General features: G+C 41.7%; 1 protein-coding gene across 2 annotated transcripts in view; it reads right to left on the reverse strand.

The window, feature by feature from the left end:
• Window positions 1-20399, reverse strand: part of LNX1 (ligand of numb-protein X 1) — a 204718-nt gene extending 184319 nt beyond the window's left edge. The window contains exon 1 of one of the 2 annotated variants that reach the window (XM_073891663.1): window positions 20281-20399. The gene's annotated coding sequence lies outside the window, so the exon portion shown is untranslated. The remainder of the gene's footprint in view (window positions 1-20280) is intronic. The other variant, XM_073891666.1, reaches the window with a different exon arrangement.
• Between the last annotated feature and the right edge of the window lie 2441 nt (window positions 20400-22840).

Genomic DNA, 22840 nt, shown 5'->3' on the forward strand with positions numbered 1-22840 from the left:
CCACCTTCCCCAGCAACCTCCCCCTTTCTTCCCTCCTTATGTATATAGCATGTTTTATACATATAATATAGGCATACCCTCTATCTATCTATCTATCTATCTATCTATCCATTCTCTACCATCAAAGTCTTTTTACCGATAAATAAATCCAAGTTTCCCAGCTAATGTGTATGGAACATTATAATTCATCCAAAGCTAAATGCAAATGGAAGTCGACACATAGTTGAGAAAACATTTCAAAACATTTTTTCTGAGCTTAATGACACCATGTATTTCCTTTAAATAAAAAAAAAAAATGTAGACCATTGCAATGTCTATTGACCACGGTGATTAAAAAAAAAAAATCAGCATCTCAGTGATTGTGACTTCTAAATAAAGTCAAGAGTTAGTCTTTGAATGCAGGCAAGTTCACCAGACAAAGCAAAGAACTCAAATCTCTGCCCATCCAGCATTTGAGGATGACCAAAGGGAAAGTTCCCAGCTAGCCTTGTACTAATTTTAGAAGAGCAGAGCTCAGGACATAGGCCAACCAAAGTCACACAAACATTGTGGGTAAACAGTGCCACGCCAGCCACTTTGAACCAGGCCAAACATATGGCAGGTGAAAGTGGATAACATTTCCTCCCAAACATTTGTTTATTATTCTTTACAATCTTTGTTCTTAGAGAAGAAATATGAGATTGGCTAGAATTTGGGATCCATATGTTTTGTTTTTGTTTTTGTTTTTGTTTTTTTTGCTGGCTTATTGATTTTTAAGTCTCTTTATTAGGTTTCTCACATTAAAAATTAAAGCATCCTCAGCAAAGAAAAAAATCTCAACAACCCAGAAGTGGATAAAGGGACAAGTGAAAGCCTCTTGGTCTTTCCTTACCACCTCTGCCTTCCCCTCCTGCCTGTGGGCCTTCTGCCTCGCTGGTAGAGGGAGAGTCCCCTCCGCTCCTGGCTTAGGTTCACTGTTAGTCACTTGGTATGCATCCTTCTGAACTTTTTTCTGTGCGCATGAACAGAAAATAAACTATTTTAAAAGAAAATCCACTGCCACACGTTCTTGAGGTGACTAATACATCCGTTCCCATTCTCGAACATCTCAGAAAGATGAAAGGTAGCAGATGGTCCTGTGCTCAGGACTCCCTGTTTGTGTCCATGTATTCTCTGGAGACTTCCATACCTAATTTAATTAACTGAAATTTACATAGCCACATATGGCTGGTGGCTACCATATCAGACAGCACGGGTCTACAGAAAGTAATCTTTCTCCAAAGAAGATCCAGTTCCCCAAAACGGAAGGAATCTGACTCATGTCTCCCTGCTCCCTCTCCCTGGGCTCCTTTTCAGTGATCCAACACTGATCCATTGATAACTCAGGCTCTGAAAACTATAACCTTTAGATACAGGTGATAAATTTTAGAACTGCCACACTCATTGGAAGCGAGAATAGAGAGGGAGAATTGGGTTGTTCACCAGCTGCTGTTTCCCTTTCGGAATAAAGTAAAATAGGAATTCTCCATAATCATAGATTGGGAACTCAATGGAGTTCCCTTTATGAGGACAATCACATACAGAAATCTTGTTAGATGTTCACATATCAATTGCTAAGAGGCCTCCAAAGAAGGAAATCCCCAGCCTCCCTCAGTACCCCAGGCCAACATTTAATTGGCCTCACTCTAAAATACTCAGGGGGGCATTTTGATTCTTGTCTGCTTCCTGGTATTCACTGTGGAATAGTCATCATTTTTCTTCTTGGATTCCAGTTTAGAAAAACTTCACTCAATTTCCCTATTTGCTTTGTAAGCTTCTCATACTAGATCCTGGGTAATCGTAATAAGTTGTAAACAGCAACCTTTGCCCTAAAAGGCAGTGAGAAAAGAGCTGGAAAGGTTGAGGTGATGCTTCATGGAGACATGTGATATCACACAGCCTGTTCTTGGAACCAGAAAGCGTATGATCTGTGACTGGTATAACACAGATGCACTCTCCCATTCAAAACTGGGTATGCATCTTATTTTCTTCTATGTCTTCGCAACTTGTTTGTGTAGCCAGAGGATACTATTTTGCACATTGGGTCATTTTGAAATTTCCAAGCATTCTTGAGGCTGCAATCATATTTGGAGTTAGTGGATACATGTGCTAGTTTCTTTGTTTCCCAAATGACAGTGAAAAATGAAAAAAAAATCTCATTTTTTTCTGATTAAAAACTAATTTTAGTTATTTTTTAAAATACAGAAAGTAGAAAGAAGAAATAAAAATCACCTGACCCTTCCACTCAAAGATCACAACTAGTAAATGTTTTGGTATTATTTCAGACATTTTCCCCTGCAAATATACACAAATATATTACTCCATTCTAAGGCTAGCAGGTTCTGGAAGGCTGTGATGGCAAAACCCATTTCCATCAGGAAAGCAATCAGAAGATGGTACAAAATGTTGCATTTCCCCTGAAATCCCATATCAGGCCAAACAGCCATCTAGGTGGGCACCTGGCCCTGAGCACCATCTCTGATCTGCCTCTCCCTTCCCCCCCTCCGCATACAATCCCCACAGTCTTTCCTAGCCCCTGCTTGCTCCCAGAGGAACCAGCTCCATTCTGGAGGTTCAGTGCCTTGTCCTGCCTCAACCCTAAAGAGCTCTTCTTCTTGTACAGGAAGGAGCATAGGCCTCCATGCTGCACAGAGAGATCAGCTGTGAGGGCCAGCACTCTCCACCAAGTTCACCTTATCCACCTGAATGCCCCTGCCTCCCACACTTATACCATTCTGCTTTGGAAAGCTCTACAAAGAAGGGAGCATGACTTAGTCTAGTACTTTGAGGACAGGAAGAGGCATCAGTAAAGCATAATTCCATCACAATCTTTTGACAATGAGGCCAGATTCCTGCCCTGGGTTGTCCTCTTTAAGCCTAGATGTTTTCAACTGTCAAATAGGGACAGTGGTATCTACCTCACAACACTGTTGGGAAGATAAAATGAGCTACTTGGAGAAGTTTAAATAAGGCCAACAGGAAGAGAGAGCCCTAGATAGCTGGCTGATTGTTCTCCAAGAGTCCCTGCAAAGTAGCAGCGGCCTCATGTTCCAGGATCTGACCCTTAGCTTTATAGGTCCAGAATTTGGATGATTAGCTCATCCATATAGGGCCCTGGGGTGGGAGGAGCTGTTGTGCACAATTTAATTATTTATTTAAGATGTTTTTGGCGGAATTCCCACAGAATAATGTTACTAAGTCCTTTGAGGGATGATACAATTTGCATAACATTCTGAACACGCGATGCGTGCCTCAGAGGCGGCGCCATATTAGTCCATATGCTTCCCTTCATCTTCCCAGTCAAAGCATAAATTCTAATGAGAAGAGGAAATGGGAAGATTTGGTAGGTTATTCTTCCAAACAGCCTCATGACCCTGGGGGCAAGTTGTTCATTATCCGGACCTCGGTTTCCTCATTTGGAAAACGAGCGGTTATCTGTAAGGTGATTTCCAGGCTTTGTAGTCAGGTCTGTATATACTCTACAGGATCTAGACCGGCACTGAGGCAAAGACAGCGCTCAGCAAACACTTGTTGATTGAAATGGGGCCGAGGTAACAAGATGCACTTTTTAAAAGCTGTTCTCCCGCGAGTGCCAGAACGAAGTGTTCCCGTAAGGGTGTGGAAGAGTAAGAGACTAATGGAAGGTTTTTGGGAAAACTTCAAGCAACAGGGGAGAGTCCCCCAAACAAAACTTGGCTAGATCACCATAGGAGAAATTGCAGGAAATTGCACAATTTTGGAGGAACCAGATTAAAAATGCTAACGGAAGGAGATATTCCACTTTCAAAAGACATGAAGCAGGAGGCAAGATCCATTTGTTGCTCAGCGCAAATTAATGTAGGAAGTCAAATGGCTCTAAATGTCCTCTCCCCCACAAGAGGTCTGCTCTTACTAGAGATATTTAAAAATAAGACAAAGCATTATCACTCCCACCAGCAGAGAAAGGGCTCTCATGTTCCCATTGAAGTTCTATTCCTTGACCCTGCATTTTCCTTTAATTGCCCTCACATGACTAGTTGGGTCACCCCTCCCCCCTCCCCCCTCCCATTTTATCTCCTTGTCCCTGAAGGGAAAGGGGTCTTTTGATATAACAATGCATCCAAGTCTCCAGTGGATGCCATAAAGAGGGCTTCAGCTATAAGGGTGCACTAGGCTCCCCGATTGCACTGAGGGCAATAAATTCTCTGGAGGGGAAACCGAGAGCTACAAAAGGGAAGTGGTTGGAGAGAGAAGGCACACCCAAATGGAGATACTTATATGATTATACTAGGCAACGGGACATTTCCAACAGTGGCTGAGACTGCTAGTTGTCTCCTAACATCTATTCTCCCCTTCAGAATAGAAATCTAAGCCAGGCACATGGAAGTTCCATGAAAGAATTGATTTCCCAGCCTGCTTTTCAGTTAGGTGTGGCCATGGGACCAGGATCTGGCCAGCGGAATTTAAGCGGAAGTGATGTGTACAGATTTCGCACCACATCTTAAAGGGAAGAATTGTGCCCTCCCTTTTTTTTCCTCCACCCTTTGGCTGGAATATGGATATTAAGGTGTGAACTAGAGCAGCTATCTTGGGTCATGTTATGGACTGAATTCTGTCCTCCTCAAATTCATATGTTGAAGCCTTAATTCCCAGCGTGACTGTATTTGAAGATAGGGTCTTTAAGGAGGCAATTAAGGTTAGGTGAGGTCATAGGGTGGGGCCCTAATCCAACAGGACTGGTGTCCTTCCTTATAAGAAGAGACACCAAGGGCGGGCATACACCGAGAAACGTTTATGTGAGGACACAGTGAGAAGGCAGTTATCTGCACCTCAGGAAGAGGGTCCTCACCAGAAACCAACATTGCTGGCACCTTAATCTTGGACTTTCAGCTTCTAAAACTGTGAGAAAATCAATTTCTGTTGTTTAAGTCCCCCAGTCTGTGATATTTTGTGATGGCAGCCCTAGCAGACTAATACAGGTCGTGAGACAAAAGTCACGTGTTGAGGGTGACAGAACAATAAGATTTGAAGGAGCCAGGTTCATGGTGGTTGCAAAGTTGCCATGCCAGCCCTGGATCACCTTCCTGATCTTCTGTATGAGAGAGCACAAACTTCTATGAAATCACTGTAATTTTGGGGTCTTTATTAAAGCATTAAAGTTTGTTCCCAAACTAATCTAGCAACCCTCTTAGGTAAAGAAGGATTAATAGTCCAAGAGAAACACTCCCATGTTGTATGTTTGTAATTAGTTATAATGTCTAACTTAACTGTATGGTAATGTCAGTTAATAAGTCATTCATAGTGAAGAAAATCATTCTCAAATGTATTCTTTTGTCTCACAACCTGATTAAAATCTCTAACTGAATATTTTTTAAAAGATTATTTATTTGAGAGAGAGAGAGAGAATGAGCAGGGGCAGAGGGAGAGGGAGAGAATCTCAAGCAGACTCCCTGTTGAGCTTGGGCTCACTCTCGTGACCCTGAGATCATGACCTGAGCTGAAATCAAGAGTTGGACACTTAACCAACTGAGCCGCCCAAGAGCCCCCTTAACTGAATATTGATTGAAAACAATTATTTGCACCAAGATGATCTCCACTAAATGTATGTTCTGCAAACTGCTATCCCTACAGAGATGCTCTGGTACTTCTTTGTAGCTACCCTGCTCTGCCATTTTCCATTAGATACAAAAAGAGTGGCATTGGGGATTCAGGGAAAGGACAGGTACTCATTGTGTCCGTGGTACTTCTTACTTGTAGTAGTCTCATGTCCCTTCAAAGAAGGTGCAGGGGGACAAAGCAGAGAAATAAAAGCACAGATGAAGCAGAGAGATGAAAATTATATTCTGCCAATGGTTGCCATCAGAAATGTCAGAACAAGAATTTATTATTATGGAAATGGTTTACAGTGAACTTAAATTTATTATACTGGTTGGTTATTATTTTTAAAGAGCTCAGAGCTTAAATCAGTTCCTCTCTTTGATTAGACTGTGCATTCAGACTTTAAAACTTATCCCTTACAATTTCTTAAAAGCAACAAAGTTAATATTCTTGAAATAACTTTGCAAAGCAGATAGAAGGGATATGTTGAGATCATTTGTTTTGATGTATGGAAACCTCTCCTATATCATGATTCTGAAGACTGCCTTGACGGCCTGTGAACTATTTATACAGTGCACATGTGTGTATATACAATACACTTACAGACTCCGTATGCTCTCTGTCTTCTACCTCTCAAAAGTCCTCTTCAGAATTGAGGCTACCTCTGCATTTACTTATTTCCTGCTACATTTGCTATTTCTCTGTATCTGGCCTGGTTTCTTTCCTCTCAGTTTACAATAACCATCCCACCCGCTAAGGATAGAAGGACAGCCTCCCCAACCACCCCCCCCCCGCGCCGCCACCACTGTTGATAACAGCACTCTTAAAATTGTTAATACTGCTCTTAAAATGGATGGCAATGTCTTTGCCGAGTATGTTAAGGATTCATGAAGTCAAGTATAAACTCTCAATTTGTCAATCTTGTAGTGTGGGAACCTGACCTCTGAAATAACAGGCCAGCTCCTATCCTTCCATCTCAAAAAAGTTCCCTTTCTCCAGCTTAAAAAAAAAAAAATACAGTTATTGAGCATCTATTATGTGCCAGATGTCATATTAGCTTCTTTTGCGTACACTGTCTCAGTGAATACTCATAGAGAGATATTGATTGATGTTGTCTGTATAATATCACATATTCTTTTCTTCCTTGCTAACAGAACCTGGATTTTGTTTGCAGAGGAAATAGACCCAGACAAAACTTGCTTTCCCGCATCCCCTGGCTGCTGGAGGTGACCCTGTGACTAGCTGGCCAAAGACATAAGTACACTGAGGAGGAGAGGTGTTTCTAGAATTCCAACACAGAGACAGCTGGCATTACCCCACCATCGTCCATCTTCTTTCTGCCTGAAACTGAGATGCGATGGCTGGAGTTGTGGCAACTATCTTGCAATGGTGAAGATGTCAGCCCTAACATTACTGAGCGGCTGAACCTCTGCAAGCATCTGTCAACTTCCAGATTTCGTGTTATGTGCGAAAAAACAAACAACTCCTTGTCTAAGCCACCGCAGCAAGTTTTCAGTTGTTTGCAGTGATGGAATCCTAACTGACACAGCTTACGACAATACTGAAGTTGGTTTTAATTCTGTTGTCTTTTTTCCTTTTCTTCATTGTGACTGTATTTTCAGTCCATTTGTTTTTCCTCCCAGCTATTTATCCTGACCCTTTTCCCATCCAGGGTTTCTGCTTGCCTTTATTTCCTTTTTGGCTTTTTTCCTCCACTGCTGTTTCTTCCTGGAGTGTTAAGGCCTATCTGCTATACGATGAGGTGTGATTCAGTCCTGGAAAAGAAGTGATGTGGCTTTGGTATCACTGTGACCATCCCTATTTACGTAACCCTAATCTACACATGCACACATGCGCGCACGCACACACACACACACAGACCCCTTGAAGCTTGTGAGAAGAAAAGAGTTTTCCTTAGGTCTTAGGTATCAATACCTGTAAAGAGTAGTGATTTTTATGGCCCTGTAAGTCCCTTTGCACTGTTGCTGCTGATTGCCTACATCATAATCATTTCCTCATTCTTTCTTGCTAGCATAACCTTGATATTTTTCAGTTTACAGGAAGGGCTATTCATGCTTACAGAATATAGACACCCTTCTCAACTCCCTGCCACCAATCACAAGGAATGACCTGAAACTGTTCAAAGGATCATCCTAATTCCATTCCACCTTGCCTGTGAATGGTCAATTCCCATCTGTTTATGCACACAGTCCAGGTTTTTCATTAGTGTCTTTAACATATTAATCATAATCATAACCATGTTAAAGGTACTTTGTGGTATTTCAGCATCTCTGAGCTGGTTCTGTTGATTCCTTTATCTCTCCACAGTGGGTCTTATGGAAATAGAGAACAGATTGGTTGCCAGAGGCTGGGGGTAAAGGAGTGGGAGAAGTAGGTGAAGATGGTCAAAAAGTATAAACTTGCAGTTATAAGACTAATAAGTTCTGAGGATATGATGTACAGAATGGTGATTATAGTTAACAATACTGTCTTTATATTTGGAAGTTGCTAAGAGGGTAAATCTTAAAAGTTCTCATCAGAAGAAAAAAAATTTGTGAAGGATAGATGTTAACTAAACTATGTGGTAGTCATTTCATAATCTATACATTATCAAATCATTATGTTGTATCCTTTATATTTATACAATGTTATATGTCAATTATATCTCAATAAAACTGGCAAAACATAATTTTAAAAAAACAATGGGTCTCTTTTTTTCCCCCTTGCTTTTTTGTGTCTCGTTATTTTTCAGAGACTAGCAGGCATTGTGACTGAAGAACAGTAGAGACTGAGGTAAATGACATTCACTCCCAGAAATGCACATGCCTCTTCTGTCTGGCCAGTAGTGTGGGGGAACTGAGTCAATGTACTCAGTAGCTGAGCTAGGTTTAGTTTCAATACTGCTCTCATTACCTTCAGTGCACTACAGACTTCACATTCCTCTGATGGTACACTGTCTACATTTTGCTTAGTGGAGGGCCTTGAATTCTAGAGTAATTGTGTCTGTGTTTCTGCTCCACCCTCAGATTTCAGCTGTCCCTGAATGCCGACACCACCAAGGGCTCTCCTTCCCTGTTCTTGTTCCTCCTCCCACAGTAAACTATTGGTGCTTGTTGCTTGGTGCTAGGCTCCTGATTGGGGAACAGGAGGGGCTTCTCAGTTCTCCTGATCCAGCCTCAGTTATAGGCAGGGACTGTGCACTTAACCTTAGAGGTGGGGCCTTTTGGTTTCCTGCTCTTCTACCTCCCCCCACCCCACGTGGCCAGAAATGGTGTGACTGGTCGGGCAGGAGACCTGTTTCTGTCCCTGTTGCTGCACAAGCAGAACTCTGCTTTGTATTGGTGCAAGATCTGGGTGCCAAGAGGTTTTCTTGCTCCTCCTCCAGGGCAGATGGTTTTTGCCTCTATCCTTCCTCCAGAATAAATGGATTTTTGCCTGGTTCCTTCTGTGGGGTGGGGGCGCTGCAGGGCAGGCAGGAAGGAGACTTTTATACCCCCTATCCAAAGTCAGAGGGATTTTCTTTCTACCTGTCTCCCAGGAGCTCTGGGGGTAAGATGTTTGTACTGCATTTTCTCCAGTAGCCTAAGACTTTGCATCGTATGACAGAAAGGTGGGCAGTGATTTTTGCCTGTTCTCTAATGACATCTCAACATGTCCTACACACCTGGGCCACTGAGGGGTGCTCTCTCTGGTCTCTCGCCCTACCCTTAATCTTTGTGAACATCTGTGAGAGGCCCAAGGAGAAGAGCTTGAGAGTAAGAACCCCCGTTGTGTCTGTAGCTTGCAGTTGAACTACACTGGTACATCAGCACATACTAGGTCTTTAGGAATTTGCTAAAATTTTAGCTTGTTTCTTCTTACTTCTCTGGCAGCGACCTCTTCTCTCTGGGCCTCGCCAAAAGCAAAACAGCCTGTGTGTCTAATTTCTTCTGGGAGAATCTTGTCACTTTTTTTGAGCTCCATTTCTTTGGTTGCCTTGAGGCCTCAGCTCTCTGATGAGCTTAAGAAAAGTTATAATTTTATGGATTATCTGGATTTTTCTCATTGTTAGCATGGGAACAATGTACTCTGGTGGTTTTCTACACCCTAAGTAGAAGCAGAATTTTGAGGCATTGTATCAGTTTTAAGTTTAAAATTTGCCCCAAATCTGACCACCTCTCACCATCTTTACTGTCTCCACTCTGCTCTCATCTATCTATCAGCTCTCCCTTATGTTATTACAAAAGTCTTCTAACCAGAATCCCGGCTTTTGCCCTTGCTTTGCATACAGTCTTTTCTCAATGTGTCATCCAAGGTGATCTTTTTAAGACTTCAATCAGATCATGGCACTTCTTTGCTCAAACGTCACCAAAAGTTCTGTACCTAAAATAAAAATCTAAGTCCTTGAAATGCCCTCCAAGGCCTTGCATGATCTGTCCTCATTTCCTACTGCCCTCTCCCTTGCTCACTCTGCTCCAGTCCCTTTGGCCTGCTTGCTGTACCTTGAACATGTCAGGCATGTATTAGCCTTAGGGCTTTGCAATGGCTGTTTTTTCTTCCTGAATCTCTCTCCCCCCAGGTATCTGCATGATCACCCCCTTGTCTCCTTCAAGCCTCTGCTCAAATGACTACCTTGACAAACTATTTAAATTGTTGCCTCTCCTCTCCCCACAAGGCTAATCTTGCTAACCCTGGCCTCCTTCTTATTCCATATCACAGTGATCACCTTCTAACATGCTATGTAATTTACTTATTTATGACCTTCTTGTTTAATTTCTGTCTTTCTCCCCCAGATTGTAAACTCTAAAAGTAGGAAGAATCTTTATCTTTTTGCTTTCTGACACATTCTAGGTAGCTAAGGCCATGCCTAGAAGGTAGAAACATTCATTGACTAAGTGAATTCATGGCAGCAGATCATTATGGACTGGAATGTTGAAGGAGCTCTTCACATCCACTGCTGCCACAGCTGATGACTAAATGTTGAGCTTGGGAATCATAAGATCTAGAACACAGTGCAGTATGCAAAAAGTAGAATGTATCTGTACAAGAGCACATTATTCATTTGCAAGCACTCATACATACAAAATACATATTAAACATACTAGAATGGGTGCTGGTACTGAAGGGAGATAAAAGGTAAGAAGAAAGAAAGAAAAATGGAAAGAAGGAAAGAAAAGAATTGAAGGAATTTCCCAAGGACAAATTATAAAAATGCATCGTGAAATGAGGAATGTGAATTAATTCAACATTAGGTATGTGCAGTTAAAAAAAAATGCATTTCAGGGATGCCTGGGTGGCTCAGTCGGTTAAGCGTCTGCCTTCGGCTCAGGTCATGATCCCAGGGTCCTGGGATTGAATCCCACATCAGGCTCTTTGCTCAGCGTGGAGCCTGCTTCTCCCTCCGCCTATGCTGCTTCCCCTGCTTGTGCTCTCTCTCTGTCAAATACATAAATAAAATCTTTTAAAAAAATGCATTTCAGCACTTTTACTAACTCAAATTGTTCTTCTCTTCCATGAATCAGAACAGAGAGGGTTTGTTTACTATTAATATTTATGTGCCCAACATGGGAGCACCCAAATACATAAAACAGTAAATAACAAATATAAAAGAATTGATAATAATACAATTATATATATATGTGTGTGTGTGTGTGTGTGTGTGTGTGTGTGTAAAACTATAGAACACTTATGAAAGAAATAGATAAAAACAGAGACAGAGGCAAACCATAAGGACTCTTAACTCTAGGAAACAAACTGAGGGTTGCTGGAGAGGAGGTGGGTGGGGGGATCGGGTAACTGGGTGATAGGTATTAAGGAGGGCATCTGATGTAATGAGCACTGGGTGTTACATGCAACTGATGAATCACTAAATTCTACCTCTGAAACTAATAATACACAATATGTCAACTACATTGAATTTAAATTAAAAAAAATTTTAATAAAATAAAAAAGTAAAAAGAGGTTCAGGATACTTGTGATGTTTTGCCCCATTGAGAAATCTGCAATTACAGTTAAGCATGGATTTCCAATACTATAATTGCCATTAATAAAAGTTGAAATCAAACTGTAAAAAAAGAAAAGAAAAGAAAGAAAAAAATCCCATTTACAATTGCACCAAAACAATAAAATATCTAGGCATAAACTTAACCAAAGAGGTGAAAGACCTGTACTCTACAAACTATGAAACACTGATGAAAGAAATTCAAGATGATGCAAAGAAATAGAAAGACATTCCATGCTCCTGGATTGGAAGAACAAATACTGTTAAAATGTCTATACTACCCAAAGCAGTCTACACATTTAATGCAATCTCTATCAAAATACCAACAGTATTTTTCACAGAACAAGAACAAACAATCTTAAAACTTGTATGGAACCACAAAAGACCTTGAATAGCCAAAGCAAACTTGAAAAAGAAAAACACAACTGGAGGTATCACAATTCCAGATTTCAAGTTATGTTACAAAGAGGTAGTAATTAAACAGTATGGTGTCTGGTTAAAAATATACACATCAGTGGAATAGAATAGAAAATCCAGAAATAAATCCACAATTTTATGGTCAATTAATCTTCAATAAAGGAGGAATAAGTATACAATGGGAAAAGGACACGCTCTTCAACAAATGGTGTTGGGAAAACTGAACAGCCACATGCAAAAGAAAATGGAGCACTTTCTTTTGCCATACACAAAAATAAATTCAAAATGGATTAAAGACTTAAATGGGGGTCCTGAAACCATAAAAATCTTAAAGAGAGCACAGGCGGTAATCTCTCTGACTTTGGCCATAGCAACAGTTTTCTAGATATGTCTCCTGAAGCAAGGGAAACAAAAGCGAAAATAAACTGTTGGGACTATGTCAACATAAAAAGTTTCTGCACAGCGAAGGAAACAATCAACAAAACTAGAAGACAACCTACAGAATGGGAAAAGATATTTGCAAATGACATATGTGATAAAGGGTTAGTATCCAAAATATGTAAAGAACTGATACAACTCAATACCCAAAAAACAAATAATCCAATATAAAAATTGGCAGAGGATATGAACAGACATTTCACCAAAGAAGACATGTGGATGGCCAACAGACACATGGAAAGATGTTCATCATTACTCATCATCAAGGAAATGCAAATCAAAACCACAATGAGATACCACATCACACCTGTCAGAATGGTTAAATAAAAAAACACAAGGAACAACAGGTATTGGCAAGAACGTGGAGAAAAAGGAACCCTTTTGCATTATTGGTGGGAATGAAAACTGGTGCAGCCACTGTGGAAAACAATATGGAGTTTCCTCAAAAAGTTAAAAAAAATAGGGGAAGGAAAGATGGCGGAGGAGTAGGGGACCCTATTTCAACTGGTCCCCAGAATTGAGCTGGGTATCTACCAGACCACTCCGAGCACCCACGAAACCAGCCTGAGATGTAAGCAGATCTGGATCTCTACAAACAGAATATCACAGGCGGTTGGTTTCAAGGTACGAAGTGGGGAGCCGTGATTCCTCGGGCAGATATTGGAGGATAAACGGCAGCAGGAGGGAGCCTGGCCGTGGGGATCCTGCACCACTGGTGAGTGACAGCCTCGCTTGCTGGGGACGGGGCACAGACTCGCAGACCGGTAGTGGCAGGGCAGGGACTTTAGGGCAGCCCCCGGGGCGGAAACCCAGAGGGGTGGGGTCGCGCGTGCGAACTGGGAGCGGCTGGTGGTTTTAGAAGCACAAAGGGCAGAGACGTGCCCCGACCTGGAGGCAGGACTGGGGGTGCTGCGGAGGGACGCACAACCCAGGACGCTGCAGTTTATAGCAACACAGACAGAAACAGAGACAGTGTGGTGTGGAGAGCTCACTGAAGGACAGACTGCCATCTCTCTGCTCTGAGGCAGAGGGTTGGAAACCATCTCTTCTGCTCTGACTCGTGGAAGAGATGCAGAAAGCTGCCAGGGAAAGCCACCAGAGAACAAAAGCCCCAAAAACTGATTCTCGCGGAGCCCATCCCCCTGCCACAGGAGGGCAGGGCAACTCTGCCCAAACAGGGTTGCCTGAGTAACAGCGCAGCAGGCCCCTCCCCCAGAAAACAGGCTGGAAAAACAAGAGGTCAGCAACCCTAAGGTCCCTAGAAAACACATGCATCTTGCTTGGGCTCTGGTCAATAATTTGGACTCTATACATTCCCTCAACAACCCATCAACAGAATGACTAGGAAGAGGAACCCCCAAAATAGAAAAGACTCAGAGTTTACGACTTATGCCACAGATTTACAAATGGATGCAGATATAACCACGATGTCGGAGATGGAATTCAGGCTAGCAATTGTGAAGACAATAGCTAGAATGGAGAAATCGATTAATGGCAACATAGAGTCTCTCAGGGCAGAAATGAAAGCTGAATTGGCAGAACTTAAAAATGCTATCAATGAGATCCAATCCAATCTAGATAATCTAACAGCTAGGGTAAGTGAGGCAGAAGAACAAATAAGCGACCTGGAAGACAATATAATAGATAAAAAGGGAAAAGAGGAGGCCAGGGAAAAACAACTCAGAATCCATGAAAATAGAATCAGAGAAATAAGTGACACCATGAAGCATTCCAATGTCAGAATTATTGGAATCCCGGAGGGAGTGGAGAGAGAGGACTAGAGGATGTATTTGAGCAAATTGTAGCTGAGAACTTCCCTAACCTGGGGAATGAAACAAACATTCACATCCTAGAGGCAGCGAGGACCCCTCCCAAGATCAAAGAAAACAGGCCAACACCCCGGCATGTAATAGTAAAATTTTTAAATCTTAGAACCAAGGAAACCATCCTAAGGGCAGTTAGGGGAAGAGATTCCTTACGTACAGAGGGAGGAACATCAGAATAACGTCAGACCTATCCACAGAGACCTGGCAAGCCAGAAAGGCCTGGCAAGACATATTCAGGGTACTAAATGAGAAGAACATGCAGCCAAGAATACTTTATCCAGCAAGGCTGTCATTTAGAATGGATGGAGAGATGCAGAGCTTCCACGACCGGCAGAAACTAAAAGAATATGTGACCACTAAGCCGGCCCTGCAAGAAATATTAAGGGGGGTTCTGTAAAAGGAGAAAGAGCCCAAGAGTGAAATACAACAGAAATTTACAGGGACAATCTATAAAAACAAGGTCTTCACAGGCAACATGATGACAATTAATTCATATTGTTCAATAATCATTCTCAACGTGAATGGCCTAAATGCTCCCATAAAACGGCACAGGGTTGCAGATTGGATAAAAAGACAGGACCCATCCTTATGCTGCCCACAAGAGACTCATTTTGAACCTAAAGATACATCCAGACTGAAAGTGAAGGGATGGAGATCCATCTTCCATGCCAGAGGACCTCAAAAGAAAGCTGGGGTAGCAATTCTTACATCAGACAAATTAGATTTTAAATTAAAGACTGTAGTTAGAGACACAGAAGGGCACTATATCATTCTTAAAGGGTCTATCCAACAACAAGATCTAACAATTGTAAATATCTATGCCCCCAACATGGGAGCAGCCATCTACATAAGCCAACTGTTAACCAAGATAAAGAGTCATTTTGATAACAATACTTTAATTGTAAGAGACCTCGATATTCCACTCTCAGCAATAGACAGATCATCTAAGCAGAAAATCAACAAAGGAACAAGAGCTTTGAATGACACACTGGACCAGATGGACCTCATAGATATATACAAAACATTCCACCCCAAAACAACAGAATACTCATTCTTCTTGAGCGCACACGGAACTTTCTCCAGAATAGATGACATACTGGGTCACAAGTCAGGTCTCAACCGATACCAAAAGATTGAGATTATTCCTTGCATATTCTCAGACCATAATGCTTTAAAACTCAATCACAAGAAAAAATTTGGAAGAAAGTCAAACACTGGAAGCTAAAGACCACTCTGTTCAAGAATGTTTGGGTCAACCAGGAAATCAAAGAAGAACTTAAACAATTCATGGAAATCAATGAGAATGAAAACACATCAGTCCAAAACCTATGGGATACTGCAAAGGCGGTCCTAAGGGGGAAATGCATAGCCATCCAAGCCTCACTCAAAAAAATAGAAAAATCCCAAATTCACCAACTAACTCTGCACCTTAAAGAACTAGAGAAAAAGCAACAAACGATGCCTAAGCCACGCATTAGAAGAGAAATAATTAAAATTAGAGCAAAAATCAATGAATTAGAAACCAGAAACAGTAGATCAGATCAATGAAACTAGAAGTTGGTTCTTTGAAAGAATTAATAAGATTGATAAACCACTGGCCAGACTTATCCAAAAGAAAAGAGAAAGGACACAAATTAATAAAATTATGAATGAAAGGGGAGAGATCACAACTAACACCAAGGAAATAGAAACAATTATTAGAAATTATTATCGGGGCACCTGGGTGGTTCAGATGGTTAAGCGTCTGCCTTTGGGTCAGGTCATGATCCCAGGCTCATGGGATCGAGCCCCACATCCGGCTCCTGGCTCAGCAAGGAGCCTGCTTCTCCCTCTGCCTCTCTCCCTGTTCATGCTTTCTCTCTCTATATCTCTGTGTCTCAAAAGAATAAATAAAAATCTTTAAAAAAAAAAAGAAATTATTATCAACAACTATATGCCAATAAATTGAGCAATCTGGATGAAATGGAGGCCTTCCTCGAAACCTATAAGCTGCCAAGACTGAAACAGGAAGAAATTGACAACCTGAATAGGCCAATAACCAGCAACGAGATTGAAGCAGTGATCAAAAACCTCCCAAAAAACAAGAGTCTGGGGCCTGATGGATTCCCTGGGGAATTCTACCAAACATTCAAAGAAGAAATAATACCTATTCTACTGAAGCTGTTTCAAAAAATAGAAACAGAAGGAAAACTTCCAAACTCATTCTATGAGGCCAGCATTACTTTAATCCCCAAACCAGGCAAAGACCTCATCAAAAAGCAGAATTGCAGACCGATATCCCTGATGAATATGGATTCCAAAATCCTCAACAAAATCCTAGCTAATAGGATCCAACAATACATTAAAAGGATCATCCACCACGACCAAGTGGGATTTATCCCTGGGATGCAAGTGTGGTTCAACATTCGCAAATCAATCAATGTGATAGAACACATTAATAAGAGGAGGGAGAAGAACCATATGGTCCTCTCAATTGATGCAGAAAAAGCATTTGAGAAAATGCTCAAAAATACAACATCCTTTCCTGATTAAAACTCTTCAGAGTATAGGGATAGAAGGAACATTCCTCAAGTTCATAAAATCCATCTATGAAAAAAACCACGGCGAATATCATCCTCAATGGGGAAAAGCTGAGAGCCTTTCCCTTAAGATCAGGAACACATCAAGGATGCTCACTCTCGCCACTATTGTTCAACATAGTACTAGAAGTCCTAGTGACAGCAATCAGACAACAAAAAGAAATAAAATGTATTCAAATTGGCAAAGAAGAGGTCAAACTCTCTCTTTTCGCAGACGACATGATACTTTATGTGGAAAACCCAAAAGACTCCACCCCCAAGTTACTAGAACTCATACAGCAATTCAGTAATGTGGCAGAATACAAAATCAATGCACAGAAATCAGTTGCTTTCTTTGACACTAACAACACAACCGTAGAAAGAGAAATTAGAGAAACGATTCCATTTTCAAGAGCACCAAAAACCATAAGATACCTCGGAATAAACCTAACCAAAGAGGTAAAGGATCTATACCCTAGGAACTATGTAACAGTCCCGAAAGAAATTGAAGAAGACACAAAAAGATGGAAAAATATTCCATGCTCATGGATCGGAAGAATAAACATTGTTAAAATGTCTATGCTACCCAGAGCGATCTATACCTTCAATGCCATCCTGATCAAAATTCCAATGACATTTTTCAAAGTGCTAGAACAAACAATCCTAAAATTTGTATGGAATCAGAAAAGACCCCGAATCGCCAAGGAAATGTTGAAAAAGAAAAACAAAGCTGGGGGCATCATGTTGCCTGGTTTCAAGCTATATTACAAAGCTGTGATCACCAAGACAGCATGGTACTGGCACAAAAACAGACATATAGACCAATGGAACAGAATAGAGAACCCAGATATGGACCCTCAACTCTATGGTCAAAGAATCTTTGACAAAGCAGGAAGAAACATGCAACGGAAAAAAGACAGTCTCTTCAATAAATGGTGCTGGGAAAATTGGACAGCCACATGCAGAAGAATGAAACTCGACCATTCTCCAACACCATACATAAAGATAAACTCAAAATGGTTGAAAGACCTCAATGTGAGACAGGAATCCATTAAAATCCTAGAGGAGAACATAGGCAGTAACCTCTTTGACATCACCCACAGCAACTTCTTTCAAGATACATCTCCAAAAGCTAGTGAAACAAAAGCAAAAATGAATTTTTGGGACTTCCTCAAGATAAAAAGCTTCTGCACAGCAAAGGAAACAGTCAACAAAACAAAGAGACAACCCACAGAATGGGAGAAGGTATTTTCAAACGACACTACAGAGAAAGGGCTGGTATCCAAGATCTATAAAGAACTTCTCAAACTCAACACCCAAAAAAAAAATAATCAAGTCAAAAAATGGGCAGAAGATATGAAAAGACACTTCTCTGAAGAATACATACAAATGGCTAACAGACACATAAAAAAATGTTCATCATCATTAGCCATCAGGGAAATTCAAATCAAAACCACATTGAGATACCACCTTACACCAGTTAGAATGGCAAAAATGGACAGAGAAAGAAACAACAAATGTTGGAGAGGTTGTGGAGAAAGGGGAACCCTCTTACACTGCTGGTGGGAATGCAAGTTGGTACAGCCACTTTGGAAAACAGCGTGGAGGTTCCTCAAAAATTTAAAAATAGAGCTACCCTATGACCCAGCAATTGCACTTCTGGGTATTTACCCCAAAGACACAGATGTAGTGAAAAGAAGGGCCATATGCACCCCAGTGTTCATAGCAGCAATGTCCACAATAGCCAAACTGTGGAAAGAGCCGAGATGCCCTTCAACAGATGAACAGATAAAGAAGATGTGGTCCATATCTACAATGGAATATGACTCAGCCATCAGAAAGGATGAATACCCAACTTTTACATCAACATGGATGGGACTGGAGGAGATTATGCTAAGTGAACTAAGTCAAGCAGAGAAAGTCAATTATCATATGGTTTCACTTATTTGTGGAACATAAGGAATAGCAGGGAGGTCATTAGGAGAAGGAAGGGAAAATGAGGGGGGAAATTGGAGGGAGAGACGAACCATGAGAGACTGTGGACTCTGAGAAACAAACTGAGGGTTCTAGAGGGGAGGGGGTGGGGGGATGGGTTAGCCTGGTGATGGGTATGAAGGAGGGCACGTACTGCATGGAGCACTGGGTGTTATACGAAAACAATGGATCGTGGATCACCACATCAAAAACTAATGATGTATTGTATGGTGACTAACATAACATAATAAAATTTTTAAAAAAGTTAAAAATAGAATTACCCTACAATCCAGTAATTTCACCACTGGGTATTTACCAGAAAACACAAAAGCACTAATTCAAAAGGATATATGCACCCCTATATTTATTGTAGCATTATTTATAATAGCCAAACTATGGAAGCCATCTAAATGTCTATCAATAGATGAATGGATCAAGAAGATGTGGTGTATATACACAATGGAATATTATTCAGCCATAAAAAAGAACAAAATCTTGCCATTTGCAACAACGTGGATGGATCTACAGGATATAATGCTAAGTGAAATAAATCAGTCAGAGAAAGACAAATATCATAGGATTTCACTCATATGTGGCATTTAAGAAACAAAACAAATAAGAAGCAGACTCTTAAGTTAAGAAACAGACTCTTAACTCTAGAGAACAAACTGCTGGTGAGCAGAGGGGAGGTGGGTGGGGGATGGGGGAAATAGGTGATGGGGATTAAGGAGGGCACTTGTCACAATGAAAAAAAAGAACAAAAAAATGCACTAACTTAAACTGTTCTTCCCCTTTACGAATGAGAACAGAGAGTGCTTATTTACTGTGATTTCACTTCTCAGTTGGGGAACCTGTGGTTCAGGTGATTAAATGATGTAGGAGTTAAGACTGAGATGATCTAAGATGGAAGCGCTCGTTGCCTCTTTAAGGGATGTGACGTAACTTGTCTGTAAGCGACTGACAGCCCAGAGACGTAGCTGTCAGCCAGCTCTGCAATTTATGTCTTCAAGTTCTTTTCCCAAAACTGATAGATTTCCTGTCCCAAGTATTAACTGTTTCTCTCCCTCTCATATCTTCTACCAAAATGTTTTCAAGGGCAAAATTCTCCTTTAACTTTTTTTTTTTTTTTTTGCTGTTTAAGAATAATGTGCTTTTTCAGTTTATGAAGTTACCTATCTACATACAACAATAAACAACTAAGTAAAACAAATCCTAAAGTAAAGAGGCCAGTTGTAAGCAGCATCGAACAGAAGGGGCTCAGTCCCACATGGCTCATACATTCTGGAATTTTCCTAAAACAGAGCAGCGTCACGCTTCTCTGAACAGGAGACACATACGCATTTATTATGAAACTCTCCTATTCTGACCTGCACGGGACCAACATTTTGTTCCTAATAATACCAAGCAAGTCCTTACCTTGTCCAACTCTTAGGTGTCTGTGTTTTACATGATTTTTTTTTATATACCCCAAACTCTAAAAGAAATGACCTACCACCTTCCATGAAGAGAGGGAGTGAGGGGGGTAAGGCAATGGCAGCATGGTCAGGGTCTGGGGCTGTGCAGCCCGTGGGAGCCTCATTCCAGGCGTGTCCGGGGACTGGCAGGCGTCTGTGCTCCGAGACAGAAACCACCGGAAAAGTCACTGGTGAACTGCACTGGCCGGTTGAGAAACAGGTTAGGACAGAATCCAAGGACATCGCGAGTGAAGCTGGCGAAAGGAAATGCAGCTCGTTGGAAGAGAATGGACTGACAGCTCTCCGGCATTTCTTCTCCCTCACGTGCTGCTTACAAAGCAAGTTTTCCTGGGGTTTGCAGGATAAATGGGCCAGAGACATATGGATTCTATTTTCCCAGAAACTCAGATGTCCTCCACAATGAAGTGGAAAACTGCTCAGAAAATACACACCAGAGGTTACCCCAGGTCCTCAAACCTTCTAAACATATTTTAAGCTATTTTGCTGATTTTTTTTAAAAACTAAGTCATCTCTAGACATGAATAAGTTCTTAACTCTAATAACGAATAATAGTAAATGGTCGTTTTTCACCCCTCCCTGGTGAATTTCCCCCAACCGCGCAGGCCCGGCCAAGACCTGGGCACCTGCAACCTGGGGAGAATTTCTGGAACTGCAGGTTGTTGCTGGTGGCTTCCTCCTCCTGCTCTTGAACTGCTCTCTTCCCTCTTTTGTTCTCCGGTACGGTGTGACCTGTGCAGCTGACGACCGAGGGAGTATTCCTGGAGAGAGCACGCGAGAGGTCATTCATTCATTCAAAATAGATTCTCCGTGCATTCATGTATTCACCCAACAAATGTTTATTGTTCCCAAGCGCTGGTCATTTCATTGGTGCGATGCCGACTGCATCAGTCTGCTGGGGCTGCTGTAACAAAACTACCACAGACTAGGTGGCTTAAATCACCGAGATGGGTTACCTCCCAGCTCTGGGCGCTGGAAGACCAAGATCCAGGTACCCGCAGGGCTGGCTCCTTCTTTGGACCATGTTCCATGCGTCTCTCAGAGTTTCTCACGCTGTTTCTGGTGATCTTTTGGTTCACTACCCTGACCTCTGCTTTCATCCTCATACGACATGCTCCCCACATGTGTGTCTGCCTCCAAATTTCCCCTTTCTAGAAGGACACCAGTTGTATTGGATGAAAGTCTGCGCTGATGGCTGCATTTTAACTTGATTACCTCTGTAAAGACCTTATCTCCCGCCAAGGTCACACTCTGAGGTGCTTAAATTAAAGAAATGAATTTGGGAGAGGGGACAAAATTTCACCCGTTACGTGGACTGAACCCTCTCAGACCTGCTGCCTAGGCCCCTTGTATCTGTCCCTTGTAGCTATAGAGGTGTAGCATCTTTGCAGAGCCCTGCTCCCTCAAACCTGCGACCCAAGCATCCCCAGTAATGCTCCAGGAAGTAGAAAAATCTGTCTAGGAGGTGCATTTGGACCTAGAGCTCCCTGTAGTAGTTTCCTTAAAAGAACATGAGAAATGGGATGGGACACCTGGGTGGCTCAGTCGGTTAAGCATTTGCCTTTGGCTAGGCTCCTGATCCCAGAGTCCTGGGATCGGGTCCCGCATGGGGCTCCTTGCTCAGGGGGGAGCCTGCTTCTCCCTCAGCCTGCTGCTCCCCCTGTTTGTGCTTGCTTGCTCTCTCTCTCTCTGACAAATAAATAAATAAAAATCTTTAAAAAAAAAAAATGAGAAAGAACCTGCATCCCCATCTGATCCAGAAAGTAAATAGGTTGCATAGAGTCTCCATCCCTTTTCTAAGACAGAAGACAGAAGTGTGTGGCAAGATTGCCTCAATGCCCTAAGCTAGCATCATTTTTTTTTTTTGGCATTAAGTCAAATATAGTTCGAATATAATTCTCTTTTTCTTTCTTTCTTTCTTTTCTTTTTTTTTTTAGAGAAGGTGGGGGTAGGGACAGAGGAAGAGCAAGAGAGAGAATCTTAAGCAGGCTCCATGGCCCAGTGTGGAGCCGACCAGGGGCTCGATCTCATGACCCTGAGATCGTGACCCGAGCCAAAGTCAGGAGTCAGACACTTAACCGACTGAGCCACCCAGGTGCCCCTCTGTTTTTCTTTAATCGACAAATCATTATAATTTGGCTTGGGGGAGTAAAGGTGAATTTCACAATATTATATAGCAATATGATACCTAACAGAAAGAAAACCATTCTAAACTATTATTTTCAGACTTCTTCAGCCAGTGTTAAACATTTGTATTGTACTCCTAGCATCAGGGGATTTTAGAGCTAAACATGTCTTTGAAACCAACTCATTTAACTAAGGAAACTTTACATTTAGCTAAAAGAAGGTTTATTTGAGGGAACAGTTAAGCTAATACTCACCATGTGCCAGGCATGTGCTAAGCACTCTCCATGGAATATTATCTGGTTTTCCCACATGGCTAGGAAGTGTTGGAGCTTAGATGGGAAGGCAGGGACCATGACTCCAGAGCCGAACTCTGAACCACTATATAGTTGTTGCTTAGTGGTACAGCTGGGGTTTGTGGGCAGGCCTCCGGAACACAATCCAGTTGTTTTCCAC

Source organism: Callorhinus ursinus, unplaced genomic scaffold (genome assembly GCF_003265705.2).
Source record: "Callorhinus ursinus isolate GAN/ISIS: 27379988/994484 unplaced genomic scaffold, GSC_fseal_2.0 scaffold4, whole genome shotgun sequence".
NCBI lineage: Eukaryota > Metazoa > Chordata > Mammalia > Carnivora > Otariidae > Callorhinus > Callorhinus ursinus.